Source organism: Onychomys torridus, chromosome 2 (genome assembly GCF_903995425.1).
Source record: "Onychomys torridus chromosome 2, mOncTor1.1, whole genome shotgun sequence".
NCBI classification, from domain to species: domain Eukaryota; kingdom Metazoa; phylum Chordata; class Mammalia; order Rodentia; family Cricetidae; genus Onychomys; species Onychomys torridus.
The window spans coordinates 47470188-47492483 of NC_050444.1; the positions used below are offsets into that span (position 1 = coordinate 47470188).

Genomic DNA, 22296 nt, shown 5'->3' on the forward strand with positions numbered 1-22296 from the left:
CAAACTAAAAATCCCACACAATAACAAAAACAAGACTGGAGAGAAACAAATGTATCCTTTATTGGTAACCTGATTGGGAAGTCAAGTATTCCGTTATGTCTTCAGGTTATCAGAATGGATAAAATCTGTAGGTGAAATATCTATCCTGTTATCATTCAATGGCAATAATCAGAGAGTACAATTATCAAAAGTGATTTTGAAACATCATAACTGCTCAATTACTGTGTCATGTGGCCATTACATAAAAATTTATAAAAGTTTTGATGGAATATTAAGAAAATCCAAACAAGTGGAAGGATATGAGATGTTCATGGAGTTAAAATTCAGTGTTCTGAACCTGTCAGGTTTTGTTTGTTTGTTTGTTTTGATTTTCTCTCTACTTGCTCTACAGATCGAGCTAAAACAGTGTTGGGCTATTTTTGGTGGCATTTATGAACTTGTTCTATAACCCACACAGGAATACAAAGCCCGAGAACAATCAAATCACATTCAATCAAGAACAAGACGGGAATGCTTCCAGAGTCAGATGTAAGGTTAGTGAAGAGCTGCTGCAACACACTGTGGGGTACTAACAGCTTTAACCACATAGATCCCTGGGAAAGAAGGGGGCTCAGAAATGAACCCACACATACGGAAGTGTGACCAAACAGACAGTATTGCATTGCAACAAGTTGGAAAGATCTATTGACCAAGAGGGGTGATGAGGGACAAAATGGTCTTTTTAGCAAATGGCCCTGGGTCAATTGAATTTCCAAGTGAAAAACATGAAATTAGATGCATACTCACTGTCTTTCTTCATGGGACAACATCATTTCTGGCGGATTATAAGATAGGGAAAAGAGAAAATTTGACAACACAGTCTGCATAAACATGTCAATATGAAAAAGCTCTTAAGACAGAGAAAGTACTAGCTGCATGGAATCCATGTTCAGTTACACGTAAGAACTTCTGTTTGTCAAGAAGCCAAATTAGTGAAAATAAGCCACAGAGTCAAAGAAGGTCTTGCAAGTTGTTTATCCACTGAGAGCTGACATCCAGAGCACACAGAGGAGTCCAACAAATTCATAATGGAGAAAAGGTGGGCAGCTGAAGAAAGACCCAAGAAAACACATTAGAGGAGAGCCAAGATGCTACCAGGAAATCTTCTCAGTTTAACCCGTTGTTACTGAAAGAGTTCAGCAAATTCTACTATACCAATAGATAAATAATAACAATTATACATGCATACTCAGAACAATAGACTATCCATATATCAAGACACAGTCCTGAATGTCCACGAAGAACAAAGGACAAATAAATAAATATATTGTAATAAATACGTGGTCCTATGCCATCTCACCATATGGTAATAAAAGGGGACAAGGCACAGGCAACCTTCCCAACACCAAGCTTTACATTCTATGAAACAGGCAGTGACAAAAGATTCTATAAAAGCTGTGTCCTTCACATAAGTTCCAACCAGCCAAATGCAGTCATCAGGAAATTCTACACGCGCGCGCGCGCGCGCACACACACACACACACACACACACACACACACGTACACACAATGTGATAGAACAATTTTTAAAAGCATGGTGTTGATAAATATATAACTTCAAAGTTCAGTTTAATTTTCACTTTTGACATTGAAAGAGGGCAAGAAAGTCAGATAAAATATTTTGAATATACAATCAATTCTCCTTTATGAAGCTGATTTGTTATTTTTTGGCATTTTACACACATGCTCCTTTCTGTATATGTATCCTTTCTTTAAAACAGCAGATGGTGAATCAAGGGGAATAGGATTACTGAGCTATCTATCCATGTAGTCTACTCTTTATACCAACTGTGGCAAGAACCCAGATGAATTTGGGGCAGGGCTTTGCATGCTAATGTTATTCAGGGGGCTCTTTTGTGCTAACATGGAAGATGGGGAGAAGTTTGTTGACTGAGCAAAAGAATCAACAACTGAAAGAATAGCTTTAGATGCCTAGACAGGGAGAGAAACAATGTGTTCTCTCCTACCATCTGCTAGTTCCTTCTCCTCTTGTCTCTTTCCCATTCCTCCCCTCTCTTCTCTGTGGTCCTCTCTGTTCTCGTGATACTGAGATACACTAGAACTGTGCAAAGAATTTAATTCCAATATGCAAAATGTTACCTACTGTAGTCTTAACAAACCAAGGCATACATTGTGTGTGTGTGTGTGTGTGTGTGTGTGTGTGTGTGTGTGTGTGTGTGTGTGTGTGTGTGTTTTCTGACTTTTTTACAATCAGAGATAGAAGATTCTAAAGCAAGAAGGCTTCTACCTTTATGTGATGGAGTTGAAATCAATTTAACCCTTTGGATTCCACCAAAAGCACTATATAGCTATATTTTTAAGGAATTTTATTTCATAGTGTTCTAGTTTGACAGAATAGAATTATCATATATTCCCCATTCTAAATCCAATTATAAGTTAATCCTATTGATTTGATTATAGCTTCATATTCACCATGGAAGTAGTGATGCTGTTTAAAAATATCACAGTGATTACATGCCTTATATAGAGAATGTACAGCAAATGATATTTAAGATGACCTCTTCTCTAATGCATAGTCTGTAAGTTGCTCATAATTTACTTGCGTACAGATGCAAACATGCACTCTTTAGACTCTGCTGGGATTTTTGGCTTAATTTTCATCTTTTTTTTTTTTTCAAAATAGTTTCTGGGGCTGCTGCTGAACTATTCTAACTATAGGACTACATTTCTACTAACATTTCGCGTATTGGAATTAAATCCTCTGCACAGTTCTAGTGTAGCTCAGTATTAAGAGAACAGAGAGGACCACAGAGAAGAGAAGTGAGGAATGGGAGAGAGGAGAGAGGAGAAGGAACTAGCAGATGGTAGGAGAGAACATATTGTTTCTCTCCCTGTCTAGGCATCTGGAGCTAGTCTTTTAGTCGTCAATCCTTTTGTCTTTCATGGATTCACTTGTTTTAGATTTATTTAGGGATAAACATGATTCAAATAAGAACAGTGTAGACAATATTAAAAAGCTCTTGGAAAACATTAGTAGAAATTTTTGAAGTTTAAAATTTGCCTGTGTATTAAACTTGGAGAAGACGACTGGATGAAGAATCTGAATTTAAAATGTACTTCATTTACTTGTCATTTCCTCATTGGAGTTTTAATTTTGAAAACATGCTGTGAGGGCAGGCAGGTGTACATGAGCAGCAGCCAAAAGCATTTCTGTTTTAAGACGTCACTAATCGGGGTACAATGTGCAATCTTCTCTACAAAGGGGTTAGAAACCATCTATACTGCATAATCAAGGACGCACTGTGCTCGCACACTGAGGCAAATGTTTCAAGTGCTGTAACAACTTCTCTGCACCCTTTCTACACCTACTCTCCTGATTAAAGCCAGCAATTTACACACGTGTTTGCTCTCTGTTGATAAGTGTAGTTTTCCCAAGAAGCTCAAGACTATCTTCCACAATGATCAAAGAATCTGACTCAGATTCAGTATCTTCTTTCCTGATTTAAATTGCATTTTCACAGATTTCCTTTACTGTAAAGTCTAAACTCACTCAGCACAGAAATCCTTGACTATAGTATACTAGTTTCTTATTATCTCTCACTCTTTCTAGTTACCTCCCATGACTCCCTCCTCCCCAGAAACACTATATTGTAGATGTAACTGTTTTGTTAAACAAGAAACAGAGCCAATTGCAGAATTAAAAGCCAAGAGGTCAGAGCAATAGCTGAAAACCTTACCCTTCACTGCTCCTTCTTTAAACTCAAGCATGTTGTTAAAAGGAAAATGCAAACTCCTTGTATCATACCAGAAGAAAGAGCCATCTTCTGACATGGGACAGGAGAAAAACCAAATTAATTAAGGGACTATTCTATTACTAATCTCACTTCTTTGATTCTATTCTGATTCTTTAAACTTTTCTTAAAGTATGAATTTTATATTAAAATTTACAAGATTAATATATATGTATATATATATATATACATATCATTTATATATACCTTTTAAACTTTGTTAAGATAATAATGGTCATATAGAGTACTAATTAATTCTAGAGAAAAGGCTTCAATTAGCTGCCTGTACATGTCTTTGTGTTCGAGTCTCTTATCAGTTTTCTGCAGGAAATCACAGCCAGGTCTAACATCAACTGAAATCTTCAGGAAGAAGATGGGGCCCCACAACAACAATTCCATGTGGACAATAGTAATATCACTAAGCTGACAAACATAATCTACAGATCAGCTTTGGACTACAAAGTGCTTAGAGCAATTCTGAGATGGCTAGATGAGATGATCCAGTTTCAAAGACTACTTGAATAAGGACTTGAGATAAACGCTGAACTTTGGCATTATGGATAACAAAGAATATAGTTACCTTTCCTAGAATTTGACAATTAACCCAAAATTTTTCTTTTCAGAATAAAGAGACCTTCACCCATACCCAGTAGGAAGCAATTTTAAGAATACAACGCCCACATTCCGAAAGGGGTGGTGTGGGATGGGTGGTGTTTTGGTCTTTTGGTTTTGGGTCTGGAATAGTTTTCATTGTTTAGGAGGGTTGGTTACAAGTTGTTGTTAAGGGTTAGGAAAAGGGCTAGGCAAAGGAGATTAGATTTAAGGTGTTCGTTTAAAAAAAGAAGAGAAAAAAGAAAAAGACAGTTACTAGTTTTAAATACTTCACATTGGATTAGATTGTTTTATATTGTATACAAATTATATATATATGTATATATATATATATATATATATATATATATATATATATATATATATATAGAGAGAGAGAGAGAGAGAGAGAGAGAGAGAAAGAGAGAGATTGAGATTGTTAGAATATGCCATACACATATTTCTAATCTTGCTCAAGATATTGTACTTATACTATTCATTTAACAATGTAATGCAATTTGCTGATCCTTGAATGTTATTATTACCAACTATTAGGATATATAGAAATGAAAGTTAGTAGTTAGACATTACAATCGAACTTTTAGTCTTATTAGGTGTGTTTTCAAGATTGAACAGATATATTTTAGATAGACAGGTCATCTTCAAACCCTTCAGAGATCTACAGAATATGGCATTTAAAATGTTTTAATAACTTAGAAATTTTTTCCTTTTTTGTTATGACTATGAGATATGTCAGCTCCTGGCAATACCAATCTACTTCAGAGAAAATATGGGCATTGAAGAAACTGCATATGGAATTAACTTTCATTGTGGCAAAAGTTAGCCACTGGACAACAAAGTATCCTCAAATCGACTGCTAAAAAACAGGACAGACAAGACATGAAACAAAGTATTACCAATTCTTGCCAAAAACAAGTGTGGTTGTGGCTTTAACAAAAGGCATCTTCTGAAGCCAGGACAATATGGCACCATCTCTGAAGTGTGTGGCCTTTGCAATCTGTAAAAGGTACCGTGCCCTTTTCTTTGAAGGCAGCTGAACAGGCAGTGGGCCGATGGCTTCTGAGGTTCAGTAGAATAGCAGATGAAACAGTTATTCTTGAAGAATAATAAGCTCACCCCTCTCAATAGTAGACCGGCATTTAATAGAGGGATGTAGAGAAGAATGGGGTGCCAAGATGAGGCCACACACACACACAGCCAAGAAGAATGGACAGCTGAATTTAAAAAAAAATCAACAATTTCCAGAATTTAAAATCCTGAATCATGACATGACACTAATGGAATTCAGGTGTTTCTGGTACATGGACTGCTCTCACCAAATGTGAAGTCAAACTGTTGACCTTGTATACATCCTAGTTCACAAATGAGTCTGTCAGATACGCTAAGCCTATAGGCTGAAGATGATGCCCCAATACTGTGGAGAAACCTCAGGTGATTGTCCAGGCAGCTGGCTGTTTCTGTCAACTCACATTTTTTTTCTGGAAGCTGCTTGCATGCATTTCCTGTTTTCATTTTTTATTAGGTAGTATTATTTCCTTCTTGGTTCTCTGAGGGAGTTGAAGATCAGTTAGTTATAGTTATAGTTAAGAATTTCAGAAAAGAAACTCACTAGAGGTGTAAGTGTATAAATTTGAAAGACATTATAAGACAGTTCCGTTAGTAATATAAGTTAGGATAGAAAGTGAATCAGGTACATTTTGGACTTACCAAAATAAGATAGATAATGGAATTTTTTTCTGAATTTGTAAAATACAAATGGACTAGACATTGTTTAGGTATTTATTGTTTGTATATATGGTATATAGTTATTGTACTTTTGTATATAGTTTTTCTTATGTTATAACTTTTTTCCTTTTTATTAAAATAGAAAAGGGGAAATACAGTGAGGTCTTTGAACTTTCCTACATGACTGTCTGTGATGCACTTCTCTCCTCGTGTCTCTGGTAAGAAAGTAAACCAACATATAAATAGTAGTCTGTTATTTGTCCATCCTAACACTTCTCCTCCAATCAAGGTCCAACAAAAAACCCACTCTGTGTGAAGTGCTTTTAACCTCTCAGGACATAAGTTTCTCACCTGAGTTCAAAGTTACATTTTGTTCATTTCTTTTTCCCAGTGTGTCCCCCTGGGTTGTTAGCTCCTCAAGGGATGAGCATTTCACATCACCTGTGCATCTCAGAACAGGGTCTGAACAAAACGTTACAACTGAATAAATGAATGGGAAAGCTGGAGTCTAGCACAAGTACTGTAAAAACCCAAGTATAAGGAGGATTCTATTCCAACGATAGTGCATTAATTCATACACATGGTATGTGTGCCATATACGCCACAGGCTCAACAATGAAGACTAGAGAGGAGAAGGCAAAGTCCTCGGGGTCTGGTCGGCCAGGGATGGCTCTTCTGCTATCCCTATAAGGGTGGCTGAGAAGACTTCTCAAGTGTCCTTTGAACAACAGCTAATAAAGATATTTTAATAAAACAGCAGGAGTAGGACATTTAAAAGAATTCTTTCTCTAAACTTAGGGGCATAGTTGAGCTCCAGTGGAAAAGTTTCCAAATAGTTGTGTTTTAGTTCTCTGTTATGAGGTCTGCACATCTGACTTTGGAGAATCCATGACTGCCGCACAAGTTCAAGGTATTGCCCCTAGATCCACTGTAGTTAGCACAAGTGTTGTGAATGTCAATGAGCTACTGAATTTAAGATTGAGGAGCGTTACATGAGATCCCTGAGAAAGGTAAACCTTTCCAGTTTATTATTCATCCACACCATGGCAGAGAAACAGACATGTGCTCTTCCTCAGAACAGTTCACATATATGTGCTTTGCAGCTGTTCAGGGGCCTCAGCAGTGAAAGGCCATGCAAGCTTTACAACCTCAGTTTGATCCCTGGACCCACATACCAGTGAGGAGAGAATGACCTCCACAGAGTTGTCCTCTGATGTCCCCATGTACTCTTGGCTTGCCAGTACCCACACCCATCGTATACATGTACATACACACACATGCGCATGTACACACACACACACACACACACACACACACACACACACACTAAAAGCCCACAAAAGAGTTAGACGAACGAGCAAGTAGGTTCTACTCTTAGGTTTTTCTTTCATGTTTTTCTCTCATTCTGAGGATGGGCAAACATATAATGCAGTACCTTATTTGCTCATAACCAAAGCACAAGATGAATGCTCGCTTGGAAATCAGAAGGTGAAAGATTCCCACATCACTTACTTTAGTACAAACTTTTAATTTGCTATTACAGAAGTCATTTTACCTTTCTGGCCCTTATTTTTTTTTAAACCACAGAATGAAAATCCTGTTGGCTGCCTGCGATCACACCCGAAGTAGATGTCAAACAGAAGAGTCACAATAAGTCAGCTGCAGGTTGCTCTGCTTGATGAAGGTCCTATATAGCCAGAACTGCTTCACATTCTGAAGGAGTCACTATTCCCCACCTCCCCCACTCAAAGTGCTACTGAAAGAAAAACAAAATTCAACAATCTTAAAATAACCAAAGCCATAACTTCGGGGCATCCATCAAAAATAATCTAAAACAAGCAACATAGAATTGTGGTGGAATGTTTGATATTAGTCTCTAGAGAATCCTTGCAAGCTCAGATTGTTGGAAGTCCAAATGTTTTGTGTGGATGGTTCAAACATGAATTCTCTTGAGAGCAAGGGAAGTACTCTCCCATGAAACAGAGCATCTGACTAGACCTTTCCATCTGTTAATTCTGTGGAGATGAACAAAGACAAAAAAAGGCACTTTGTATGGTTTCATGGAGAAATTACTTTTAGAATGATGCTGTGATGGTAGCCATTAACTGACAGCGTTAAGACATCATTCTCACCAAGGTAAGGACACACATAACATTTTTTCAGACATTTCACTCTTTCAAGAAGCAAAGGACTCTTTAACAATTCACAGGCTTCATGCTCTTGATTTTTTTTTTTTTTTTTTTTGAGCTGAGGATCGAACCCAGGGACTTGTGCTTGCTAGGCAAGTGTTCTACCAATGAACTAAATCCCCAACCTGCTACCGATTTCTAATCCACTGGTGTAAAGCAACTCTCAAGACAAGAAAAATCTGGCCTGTAAGGTAACTGTATCTCCATGTCCTAACCATATCTCAGCTTTCTTTTAATCCATCATTACAAAGGAATGAAGGACATTTCAGAAGGTATGGTTTCAACCTATCCTTCCATTCCCTGTGTTCTTACTTGGTCATTCCTGGAAAAAAATGTTTTAGAAAAGCAAAACCAGTTCCTGGGTTGTCTTACTCTCTTTGAGGCCATTTTAGGAATCTTAGCATCAGACCTTGTTAAAGACTAGGAGCGATTTAAAGTGTTGATTTATCTAATAGTATCACACAGGCTCTGTGCATGTCAGAGATAATGCAATCCTGTTTCCTAGTGATGGAGTCTGTCAGGAAAAATCTAATCCATACTAGCAAGTGTCATCTACTTTTTCTGTATGCTCCTTGGATAGTCAGCAAGCAATCTGTAAAATTCCAGAAAGCTATTAATCATGCCAGGTTTTTAATTTTTATTTTGTTTTTGGTCGTCCTTTCTTAGCTGGAAATTTCTTCATCACATTCCTAACTACTGCCAGCTGGTAGCTGATTTGAGTGGTATTGGACAGTCATCTGTCTGCCCACCCAATACAGTTCTTAATGGCTTCTCTTGTACCCAATGGCACATACAAGCTTGTCAGCAAGAAATGCCATCTGGCATTGTAGAAACTAAGATGACTGAGACTGGAGCAGGCCTGTCACCAGGGCCATGTCTGCATCTCGAATTAATCATCAGAAAACCCTCACCAAGACAGACATTTGGGTGCATGGGTCAGAAGAAGTTGCCATGGTCTGTGGAAACAGAATCAGAAAGAGAAGCTATGGCCTTTCCATGAACTCTCCATCAGTGATCTCAGTTAGAAGCCATAAAGAGGTGAGGAGCTGAGGACTAGAAAATCTATTGATCACTTCATCTCTCCAATATTTTAAAATAATTTCATTCACTCGTCAATCCTCATTCCATTAAGTCACCACAAACAAGATGACAAATGTATTCATCTTAGCCTTTGCTGCAGAGCAGGGCCAGTTAAAAATTCCTGTTCCAGGAAGTCAGAACGTTGCTCAGGGCTCCAATTTCTATGTTGTAGTTGGTTGGTCCTAGTACTGTAATCTTTAAAAAGTTTTTAAAAATCTCATAATATAGATAATCAAACAACAATTATCTTTTATGATTTTCTGTAAAATAAATATGCCTTTAAATATAAGAAATAGTTTCTATCTCCAATATTTGGATAAAATTAGAAGCTGTTCATTTAAATGAAGAATATATTTAGTTTGCAGTGATTTTTAATGATAGACATTATTTATTTAATAGTGTCTACAGAACAGTTTTTTTTTTTAAATCTGTAATTCTTCTAAATGAAAACTCCAGATTTAAAAAATAAATGTGAGGAAGAACTTTCAGTTATTCAACAAAAAGCAATAAATAATCTTTTATAACCAATCACACATTCTTTTCTGAGCTTGTAGCAGACAAGCTAAATACCATTTCCTTTGAAATTTCCTGGCATTGGCATGGACGGTAGTAGATCCTCCTGGCTGGAGATCTTATCATTAAACACAAGAATGAAAGAAGAGATAATTTCTGATCCTTCTAAGGAAAGCCTTTAACAGTTTCAATTAAAAGGTTTATGAGAGAAAATTCAGAAATTATGTGATTTGAGATCTGTCTAATTCAAGTTATTTTTGATTCTCTTAGAAATGTTAAACTTATGCCTTTATTTTACATAATTCAGTGTGGGCTGTATCCCTCATAACCAAAGTTTAAGCTCAGGATAAGCAAGGCACATCTTCTTGACACTGGTCTTCAGGTTGGAGCCCAACAGCACCTCCCATCTACCAGGTAATTTAAAATATCTCAGATGAAACTGATGGCAGTTTGTGAAAAGTCCCTACTTTATCAGATTTATCAAGGCCCACAAAATAGGTTGTTGGAATGTTCTATGAGGGATGCTGTTGTGTTTCCTTCATGTCTGACGTGCTTCCTGTAGGTTTGGTGGGCATATTGTCCTTGATTTCTAAGAAGCCTGCAGATATCTTGTTTCTCTTCCTATAGATGGATGTGCTAAGTCACTGGATATAAAACTCTACCTTTGTTCAGGTCTGGCAGAGATTTTGCTGTTGGGCAAAGGTATGAACTGCAGATTCACTGTTACTTTACACATTTTCATTCTTCTTCAAAAATAGTGACCACTGCAGTCTTCAGTCTGCATGAGACTGAGCAGCACAGGGCTGAGTTTTGACAACTAGAGCTCTTTCCAGCTCTTCATAGACCTGGAGAGGTCCTAGTCCTAGGCATCTCTGGGAAGAGTAACAGGCCACCAGGAAGGGCATATCGTATGTCACATAAACTCCTTGTTATAGTCATAAACTTCGAAACTGACCTGCAAATTTTAATTGCAGTTGACAGTGTTGATGGCGTGGGGGTGATAGCTCATTGTAATGCTGTACAGAACAATGCATTATCAGCTTTTTACCACATATTTTGACAATGATATGTGTATTGACAAAAACTAAATACATACCAAAACATAACTGTAATATGTCTTACAAGGTAGAATTGTTTAATATTATACCAATAGAACAAATTAGATAACATGGATCAATAAAGTTATATTAAAAATTACTAGTAATTATATAATGTAAAAATTGTGGAGGAGGAAAGCATGTGGGAACTATAGAATGAATAGACAGGAAAAGTAACAAAATTTAAGTATGTGTGTGTAATCTGTTACCACAATAGTTCTATAACATTGGATAGTGCTCAAAATCTACACTGTTTCCAGTCAACCAATGTTTTACTTAAAAAGGCAGTCATGATTGCAACCACAAGGGACAATGTGCTGGCAAAACATGGAGCACCAGGTCTTCTTTTTGCAGTAGAGTCTCTCATAGCTTTGGAAACTGGTATCATGGGTGGGAATTGCCTGTCTCAAAATTTTCAGTTAAATCTCAACACATATCTGTACACAGTCTCTTGGTCTTGAACATGGAATGTGAAAACTCAGTTTATTTTAACATCACTATGTTACACGTGGGAACTAAGTTATAAAGAAGGCATTTATCCTTCAGACTTCTTTCCAGGGGCATCTGGGAAATTTGAATGTGCCTCCAAATCAAAATTTGCAAATATTTAATAGGATGGCTTCATATTGTTAATCCAAATTTATTTAAACAAGCCTTGCTTTACATTACAAATTCTCCATGTGTGATCTATTGAGGTCCACGCTTAGTTAACTGAAGAGCTAAGAATGAAAAAAGATTTCCTTTAAGATCAGCTCAAATTAGATGCTAAAGGCTGTCTTATATTTGTTACTGTTTTGGTCACTTTAAAAAAATTGTTACCTCACTTCACCTTGTGTGATATCATTTCCTCAGGAAAGAACAACTGCTCTGAAACAAATGAGTTATATAGCCAATTAATATTCTATGTAATACCATATCAAAAAAATCAAACTCTCCCAACAAAGAAGAAGAGAAGGAGAAACGGGAGAAAGGGGGAGAGTCGGTGAAGGGGCTCTGATGGGAGACTCCTTAGATGGCCTGCAAAAGAGCGACACAGCCTTAGGGTTCATTTTATGTTTGCATTCGCTTAAAGCATGCTTGTGATCTCACTTTCACAGAACCACTAAGTCTGGCAGCCGAGATGGCTTTGAAGTCCTTGGTTTGTTCTCTGTTCTGTTTCTCTCATCTAACAAGAGAAAAAACTGGGTTCAGAGGAAGACACTGTTATTTTTGTTTTGTTTTTACACTGACACAGTATTTAGTGAAAATAATTTATTTTGTGTTGTTTTTTCACATAGAAAAAAAGTTTTTGTTTTTTGTTTTTGTTTTTTTTAATAGTGGCTTTCATTACAGATGTGTTTTCTGAAAATAGGAAAAAGAGAAAAAAAGGCTGCTATTCATTTGCATCCCTCACCACGTCTTAGTTTCTGCCAGGTATCAGCCTCTTGCCTGTAAATGCAGAGGTTTGTTCTGCACCTGAAGCCAACGGGCTGGCAGCTGTAAAAAGTGAAGCAATTGTCTTCAAAAGAAGCACGGTCCCACATAATAGTCAATGCAAGTCCATATTTGTTTTAGTTTATTGTGATCATTATTGGATTACTATGGCTATTGGAAATAAGACACAAAAATGGGTTTTGCATTAACTTGTGGCTCGTAACCTCCAATAATGTGGCTGTGACATGAGTACATGAGGTGTGTAGTCTACTTCCCACCAGAATATGATTAAAAGTAAAACTATAGCTGGTACAGTGGTGATACTACTACTTGATTGTTACAAACTCTTGATCATTTAAAATTTGTTGATTATAATGATGACAGTAAGTGGGGAGCAATATTTAAAATGCAGCTTTAATTTTTATCTGTTCTAATTCTCAAAGATTTAGACAAAGTTGGTCCTCAGCATCAGTCATGGTATTTATCAGAGCAATACAAACCAAACCAGAACAGAGACACATTTTTACTCCATCATGTTTTTAGACTGGACTCTGGCTGTATGTGCCCATGGCTCTCAGTTAAGTTACCACCCATAGCTCTCATGGTCTCTAGTTAGTAGTCTGTTCCGCAGAAAATGCACAGTAGAGCTCGTTTTCAACCAGGTTCCTAGTGACTGCTGTGTTATCAGTCTGCAATGAGCCTGAGGTACATCCGTGGATGAAAGGACTGTGAAAAGAAAGGAAAGCAGACCCTTGAAAATGCTTTGAGGTGTGAATGTGGTGCTTGGGGAAGTCATAATTTTTAGAAAACTGCAGGGAAAATTCGGAATTATGTCTTAAAAGCTGAATAGCAGAAAGACTTGGAAAAGGTGAGAGTTTCCAAAGCCGAGGGCCTCCACAGTCCAGGCTGTGGAATGGAGAGGAGCGGGCGGGGGTCACAATGGAGCAGAGCGGCAGGAAGTGCTTCCGGCAGCCTTCTTGGACCAAGCCCTGACAACTGATGGTCACGGGTAAAGCCCTTTCTACTGTTCGAGCCTTCAGAGCTCAGCTTTGCATGGCCACAACTACAGTCCAGGGCACAATTTTCTTCTTGTCTAGTTTTAGACAGTATTGGAAAAGCAGATCCATGACAGATTAACTAAAATTTTTAACTTGTTCGTCATTTCAACAATTTTCATGCATGACTAATACTGAAGACAGACCCAGAGTGCAGTTTTTGAATTAAAGGTCCTATGAGAAAAGCTTTATCCCTCTCTCTTCTTTCGCATGAGTTTCTCTCATTTGGAAGAACTGAGCATAAAATTCCCCACCCTTAATTGACTCATTCTATTCTCCACCCCCCAATCACTTCATCTGCAAGTAACTGGGAAAGACATGCTCCCACGTGTAACATCTCTCATTTACTCTGCTGAGGAGTCAGGTGCCTTTCCTGAAAGGAGCCCTCAGCACCTGCCCAGGTGAGGAAGGTGCTCCACCCGTGTCTGCCCACTGAGAAAAGTGCAGTTCAGAGCAGGGGTGGATCCTCCTCTCATACAAGTTGTGTTCTCTTAAGACAGCTTTAGCAATAATAAAATTGCTAATAAACTGATTCACATATTATAGTTGTTTAATTTTGATTGTTTCATAAGTCCAAAAAGACAAGCACATGATTCAGTGAAAATTTCAACTCTACGTGTACACTATAAAACAGGTGGTTTCCCCCTTATTTGAGTGTGTGTGTGTGTGTGTGTGTGTGTGTGTGTGTGTGTATTGAGAAAGGGGAAGAATGAAGTCTAGAAGTTTTAGAATTATGTTTTATTAGGTGAGGAGTCATGATCTATTCTCTTTTTATCCCAGTTATTAGAAAGTGTAACCTAAAACAACAAAAAATCCCCCTCCCCCCACAAACACAAACAATGATTTTTTTGGGGGGGGCAGGGTCTCACTATACAGCCCTGGCTGGCCTGGGACTCAATATGCAGGCCTACATGTATATGTTCACAGAAGTTTTTCAAACTCAGGCAAGTAGAGTTCTTAGACTGAGGCTCTAGAGCAGGTCTGCAACTCCAGCCAAATCTCAGAGCCTAAATAAAGTTGCATTCAAATTCAGCCACACCCATTACTGTATTACCACTAGTTACAGAGGAAGGCACCATGCATGTGCCTTATCACATTGTATAGTTGCAATGGGATGTACTCATACACATGTCTTTGCACACAGTCTAGTGATGGAGGAAACGGCCATGCCTATATGTCTAATTACAGTAGAGTGAAGCCAATTCATACCCAGCACACTGGCTAGAGGCAGTGGAATGAAACCATACTCACGCCCAGCACACTGGCTAGTTGCTGTGGAATGCAGTTATGCACATGTCCTAGTACTCTTGCTTTGGCTACCTGGTACCTGCAACACTAGGGTCACTAGTTTTAAGGTCCCAAATGTTTATCTGTGGCTCTTTACATAAATATTTGCTGACCAGTGATTAACATTTTCAAAATATATTTTGTGCTTTTAATTATAGCCTGCTGGACAGTTGCTAAAATAAGCTTAAGTTTGGCTAGGATTTGAAAGGGTTCTCTACTTTTAAAATAACATTAGACATCATCAACATGTGTAATGCTATTTAACAGAATGATGAAATTTGTATATTGCTTTAAGTGAAAATTAAATTGAATAAATTAAATATCAGTTATATAAATATTTTTAAAAAGTAAAATAATAAAAAGAAAACATACTGAGATTATTAAGCCTCTCAACTGAGGTCATAGAGTTTTAAAAAGTTTTAATATGTAGTTCTTTGGAAATCAAATATAAAGTATCACTTTGACAATAAGAGAAATATTGGATAAAATCAGAGTATAGCTGCTCAATTTAGAAAAGTCATTGGTCAACGGTTAGAAGTTTCTGTCATAGTATAATTATAAAGATGTTCCTGGAGTAAACAGGTAGGTATAATTGTAGAACTAGAAATCACTTGTGAAACAGAATCTTAATTTAGACTGCCTGGCAGCTTAGTGCCAGTATTTACATTTTCCCAAATGACAGTCATATCCACATAGCTGCTAAAGAAATGTTAACCTTCATGTGAAAAACAATTGCACATTAGAAGCATTGTTAGTTCTACACTGGCAGGCATTTAATCAAAATTTATGATAGAAACCCTTTCCCCACAGGAACCTCATCTTAATTACATGTCACAATCATAGGACTGTTAATATTTTTAAGAGTGCTAACACTCTGACAAAATTATCAAATGATTACCTTTCTTTTTACAGAACCAGGAAAGTATGCCTGCCTATAATCTGTTCATTTTCACCTATTTACTCATCAACTAGATTAAGCCTGTTTAACACTACAGAAAAAATGGTTAATGTATCCAATTTTTTTTTTTTTTTTGTCTAGTGCTAATGACAACCAGAGATGCTGCTACACTGTTATTTGAGACCTGGCTCATCCAGTCTAAGAGTTCTCCTTGCCTTTCAGTGAAGTCTGTAGACTGTTAGAAGCACCAGAACTTACTCAGAATGCAAAGCTGTCATGAATGGAGGTTGGGCTCAGAAGGCCTCAACAAGGGGTGGGCAGAGGAGGGGATCTATTCCTTTAACTAGCAGCAGGGAATCAGTTAAAGGGCTAATGTCAACCAAGTGAAAGAAGCCAGAGGGTAAGAGAAGGGGAGAGATTATCCTGGACTGTGACTGAGTCACAGCCTTGACCATGCTTATCTTTGATCGTAGGAGAGTGTACCTGTTGGAAGTACAATGTGAAGCAGAAGGAAGTACCTAGTTGGATTGTGTGGTTTGAAAATGTTGTCAGACAATCAAAGAGAGATGTGTAGCCAGCACCAAAGAGGCAGCAGACAGAAATAACATACGTTACTAGGCCATTCTGGAAGGATCCTAATGCTATCCCTGTCACACTCCAGCTGGTGCCCTGCGTGCCCTCATACCACTACATTCAGTTTATTATTGTTATTCTGAGACAGGGCTGCTGGCCACATGAGCCATGTGGTCTGACTTAGAGGCAGGTACACTTTCAAGCTGATCATTTTGAGAGGATTTGAGGTATTTTTGAAGGAAGCATCCTTTATCCACCACTCATCCTTCTCTTCAAAGGCCCTTGTATGGTACCAGTGGTTTCCCAAGACAGGAAGACCTTGTTTACAAGAGTAATGAAATAACAAGCTTTAACTGACAGCTAAGTCAAACTTTTATGAGCTGAAGATTTTGAATATCATTTCTAAAGAGACCATGGTTCCTATATTGAAAACCATCAAAAAACAAACAAAAAAATCCAAAGCTTCCCTAAAATTTTCTATAAAAACACTTATTTTCAGTATAATAAGTAGATAATGTAAGTATAAGTAGAAAATACTTGCATAATCCAAATTAAAAAGTGTTTACATGAAATACTGCTGTGGGCAAGCAACGCTGAAGAGGAGAGAAAGCTTGTCAGTGAGATGACATTGCTTTAGATGGAAAACTGGCACTCAGCTGAGGTCAACATGGAAATCTATAGAAGTAGAAAACAGATACAATGCGTTGACCTTCCTCATTAAGCAATGTGGCTTGTGACTTCAGGCATCTATTTTGACATGTATTCTTAGAAATATTTTCTGTGATGTACATGTAATTTTTCTAGGATTTACACATAGCAGTATTATAAACCTGAAATAATGGCCAAAGCAGCTCAAGTATGTTCTTTCCTTGTAGGTACAAGAATTGCACATTTTATTAATGTTTTATGTTTCCACATTTCTATACTCCAAACCAGCTAGCATGCTGAATTTGGTTTCTAATGGATGACAGTTACCAAAGAGGGTGTGCCTAAAAAAGGGAGACAGATGAGTCCATTCTGCCTAAATAATGGCATCTCAATTTCATATATCATATTTATGGGAGTGGGACATAGAGGCATTTTACTTCAACCTCTGGAAACAGATTAGAAATTGTTCTATGCCTGCTTCTAGACAGTAGTAAGATTTTTCTGGGATATAGGAGGCTTCTGATTAACCCCTTTACTTAAAGGCTAAGACTTTAAGGTGTGTTCTGTATGACTCATTCAGTCATGAAATATCCCGATGATAACATTATTCACTCAAATAAATTAAGCAGAATAAAACCTGGAATACCTCCTCTTCTCCTTTTATGAAAAAGGAAAATGTCCTTGTATTAAGATAGTTAAAAACCCGGGAGGCAATTCCAGTTATCTGCCACCGCGCTGCCTCCATGAGTGTCATCAAAATAAGAAATCTGTAAAACTTGAGAAAAAGAATATCAAGCAGGAGGAATCAGCTCTAATAGGCAAGGCTTCGTGGTACGTACCCACCCTCCAAGCAGAAGTTTATCTTAAGCATTTCCTGGAAAGTTTGTAAAAATCTCAGTTAAAAACTTTAAGCCACAAATGCCATATAAACAAACAAAGGAAGCATTAGAGAAAACTCACTGTTTCTTCAAGCTGATTTTTCCTTTGATTTACAGAGTCCGGGATAGTTGGTGGATTCACCTCTCAATCACAGGCATGTCAATTCCAAAAGGAACAGAATGGGTCATCAGCACTAACCCTCCCTACAGCCTTTCAACTTTGTAGGAAAAAATAGGCTCTCTCCTCCAACTCTGTGACAAACACACACAAGGCTCCTCCTCAGCCAAAAACCACTCCTTGTCAATTTCTAGTTAAAACCACAAGGAAAAACTTCCCTTCAGAATATCCTTAAAGGGAAATTTGACCAGTGTTAGTAGCTCAAGCATCTGGCTAAGCCCCAAAGTTTAAAATATAGAACATTTATGCAGACACACACACTTGAGAATTTCCACTGACTAAGCTCAATTAAGGCCATAACTGTAAAAAAAAAAATACTCTCCCACAGTATTATGTTTTGTATTTCCTTAATCAATCCATTTTTGGTTTGTTTTCTGGTGGCTACCCAAATCCTTCTTATGGGTAGGAAACATGTGAAGGGCGGGTCTTTTCTGTTGTGTTGTCTGGGAGATGAGAACTCTCACCTTTGGAGTTCTTTGGAGAGCAGCCGAGATGTTGCTGGTTGCCTCTACCACGTTGTTCTTGGGAAATTTGAGAACTTGGAGTGTCAGACTTGAATGAAACAACTCAGGACAGTTACCTGCTTTCTGCACTTGCAGTGTGGATGGACTTCTGCTGGTGTCCCCAGGGGCTGGCACCAATTGTTATGTCACTTGTCATTATGTTATGTCATTGCAGTATGGCTGGACTTTGGCCTGTGTCCCCAGGGGCTGGCACCAATTGGTCTACCATTATCCACACTATGTGACTTCATTTAAGTGCAAACTCATCTGGCCTTTTGAAATCTTCAAACTATGAAATGTCCAGAGAAGTCAACTGTATCAGAAGAGAGGCTTAGTTATGAGAATTCTCAGTGGGTCACACCGACCTGTATGACAAATGGTATTTGTTCTTAGAATTTCCATGTGAGACCATCCCTTCAGGTTAGAAGGTAGGGGAAGAGAAGAAATGCTCTGTCATAACTTGATTTATCTCCTGACCAGACTTACACTGTCCTTGTTTTAAGCCATGAACACATATGTTAATATTTCCTGAAGTCAAACTCACTTGGGTTTTATGTATGGGGCATTGCGATGAAACATATGATGAGCAGCAACATCTGATCAGCAAAAGCATATCTTCCTTTCCTTAGTGATAGAATTGAGTACTTGCTACCTAGAAATTTTCTTCCACCTACAAGAAGGGGAGCAGTCTCGGTGATGTCACAGCACCCATGTCCCCACCCAGTTATGAGGTCACTGCCCTCTTTGTTTACACACAAACTCTACAAGAGGATGGTTTACACTCACGGATTCAACTTCATTGACCCCCTCAGTTTATTGCAATTTGTCTTTTGCTTGAACTCTCCACCAGAAAGGACAACATAAATAAATAATAAATAAATAAATAAATAAATGAACATATAAATAAATAATAACCCCCCCCCCAAAAAAAAAAACTTGAGGATCATAAAGTCTGCTGACTAGAATCTCCCTCTCTCGTGTCACATTTTACTGGAAGTTCCTCTGGCCAGGCCTGTCCTTGAAACCCGCTTCCTTCCTTTTAGTAAGTTAGTCTCTTCTGCTTCCCTCCTTCCTTCTACCCTTAGGTAGTGTTTCTCTGCACTCCACGGTGTTCCTTATGCACCACTTCACAATTACACACTTCACCCAGCAAACCTTTGGCGTCATCTGCCGTGGCACTACTAGGTTGCTGGAGGGTAGCCTGTGATCTACTGGAATCTTCGTCTGTGACTTGTAGCCAACTCAGTCCTGAATGAAGCTTTTTCTCTCTTTCCTATATCCTCTCAGGGCAGGGCACTGCCATCCACCTGTCATCTGAGATCGTAGGTTCCCTCACTTACCCTCCACCAGCCTCTATTCTGGCAGCTTCTGCTAGCTCTACTTTAGTAAGTAACATCTCTCAGGCACATCATTCATTACCCCTTCATTCTAGATGCAACAGAACTACATACATTGCTTTATCAACCACAAACAGTTGCTTCTGCTCAGTGTGGTTCCCTCTTGTCCTTTCTTCATATTATTACAGAGCGATGTTTTAATAAAACATCATGGTCAAGGCAATTTATAGAGGGAAGGTCTTACAGTTCCAGGAAGATAGGAGTGCATCACTATTATGGCAGGTAGGTGTGACAGCAGGCAGGCAGACATGGTGATGGAAGCTGTGAGCTGAGACCTCACATTGTGAACCCAAGTCGGAAACAAGAAACTCAAAATTGCATGTAGCTCTTGAAACCTCATTGGTGTATTTCCTCTATTAAGTCCACACATCCCAAACCTACTCAGAAAGCTCTACCTAATAGGAACCAAGTATTCAAACATTGGAGCCTATGGGGGACATTCTTATAAAACCCACTAGAGTAGCCGGGCAGGGCAGTGATGGCACACACCTTTAATCGCAGCACTCAGGAGGCAGAGGCAGGTGGATCTCTGAGTTTGAGGTCTACAAAGTGAGTTCCCAGACAGCCAGGACTATTACAGAAAAACCTTGTCTCAAAAAAACCACTCCCCACAAAAACAAAAAAAAAACAAAAACAAAAACAACAACAACAACAAAAAAAAAACAACTAAAAACCAAAAACCAAAGCAAACTGCTATAGCATACAAATTTCTTACTTCACCTGGACATTTCAGAAAGTCTCAAAAAGTCATTTTTTTTTTTTGGCCTATGTTTGTTGAATAGTGTGTAGTTGTGAATTATGACTGGACAGGGAGGGAGCAGGATTTTAGGGTAGTAAAACAGGACACATAGTAGGAAGGCATGATTATCCACATTCTTCTAGCCCCCTAGGCTTTTACTCAATATACTGAGACTTTCCAAATCAATAAAATATTATCCGTATAGTAGCTATGAATAATGATTGAAATAAATAAACAAGTAGAATAATCTGCATGACCCTTTAAGGCTATTTAAATTATTATTTAAATTTTTTTAATATTTAAAAAGTCACTCATTTAAAATAACAACACATTAATAATAGTGATTCAAGAGGTATGTGGAAAATATATATCCCAGAGGAGTTTTATGTGTGTTTTTAATCTTATTGCTTATGTAACACTGAAGTAAAGCTTTCATGGACTTTAGTAAAAACAACAAAAAAACAAAAAACAGAACAAACCTTCTGCCCCATGCTTTTTTCATCCAATTTGTCATAAGTAGTTTTTGATAGAAAAACAACAAACAACAAAAAGAAAACATTTGGGCCTGGGGTTGATGACATTTCGACAAAAGCCAGACGGTTCCTTGTCTGTCCAGCTCTCTGCTACACTTCGATCTCATTCATTATCTGAGGAAAGCATTTTTCCAAAATGTCCAAGGCAGTCCCACACAGAGGTCCAGCCACTTCTCATTCATGCTCTGTAGCACTGTGGCTTTTGCTCAAAGCACACTAAGATTCTGAAGGTACCTGTTCCTAGTCACCTTATCTTCTGGGTGGTCAGAAGGGGGTTTCTGTTGACTATACTTGTCTACAGATGGAACACACCGAACATTACAAGTGGGACATGTTTTCTCATAGCTCTATTATAGTGGCAAGAGTTAACAGACATGAGAACATGGCAATACAATTGCTGAAATCTGGCTGAGAAATGATTTACAAAGATGAACAGCAAACTTTCAAACAATGAAAAACACCAGGAAGCAAGGAATTATTTTTGAGTAATAAAAATATCACTTCCTTTAACAATCAGTAAATCAAAAGAGAAGCACTATATAGATTGAATTTGCTAAGTACTTTCAGAATAGCATATAAAATTTAATAGAATAGACAACTTTATTTTAAATAATGTTCTTAACCCAGTCCATTAAGAATATATCAGAAATGAACTCTTTACAAAGTCAGCTATATAATTTTATTTATAAAACAATAAACACTTTTTATTTACTAAGGAAAAATAAGAACGTCTGGGACAATGTAAAATAAATGCAAGTAAGATTAACAAAGCTTTACACTTTTTTTCTACTTTACTTTTGTAAGTGAAATTAAAGTAAGTTTATCTGATCATCTCTTGTATTTTTATAGGCAAACATGGATTATTTTGGTGTTTTCTGAAACAAATAATGTTATTAAATAAAATTTGAAATTCTAGGTATTTATTAATTTGGAAGCTGAATAAAAAATAAAATGATTTTGGAGTCACAGAGAATTTATTCCTTTTCTTCTTCTGCTTTTATGAAAAGATGCAATAGAAAGTTATTGATGTGAAATCATTTATATCATTTTCTTGTGTGTAGGATGTTTTGCCTGCAGGTATGACTATGCACCCTGTGGGTGCTTGGTGCTCAGAGGCCACAGGCATTGGATTTCCTGGGATTGGAGTTACAAAGCAGCCATGTGTTGCTGGGAATCAAACTCAGGTC

At 37.7% G+C, this 22296-nt stretch overlaps 1 protein-coding gene across 1 annotated transcript in view; it reads right to left on the reverse strand.

Moving 5' to 3' along the window:
• Fhl5 (four and a half LIM domains 5) overlaps positions 1–17958 on the reverse strand; it is a 40571-nt gene extending 22613 nt beyond the window's left edge. Inside the window, exon 1 of the mRNA XM_036178960.1 lies at positions 17842–17958. The gene's annotated coding sequence lies outside the window, so the exon portion shown is untranslated. The remainder of the gene's footprint in view (positions 1–17841) is intronic.
• Positions 17959–22296: the final 4338 nt, after the last annotated feature.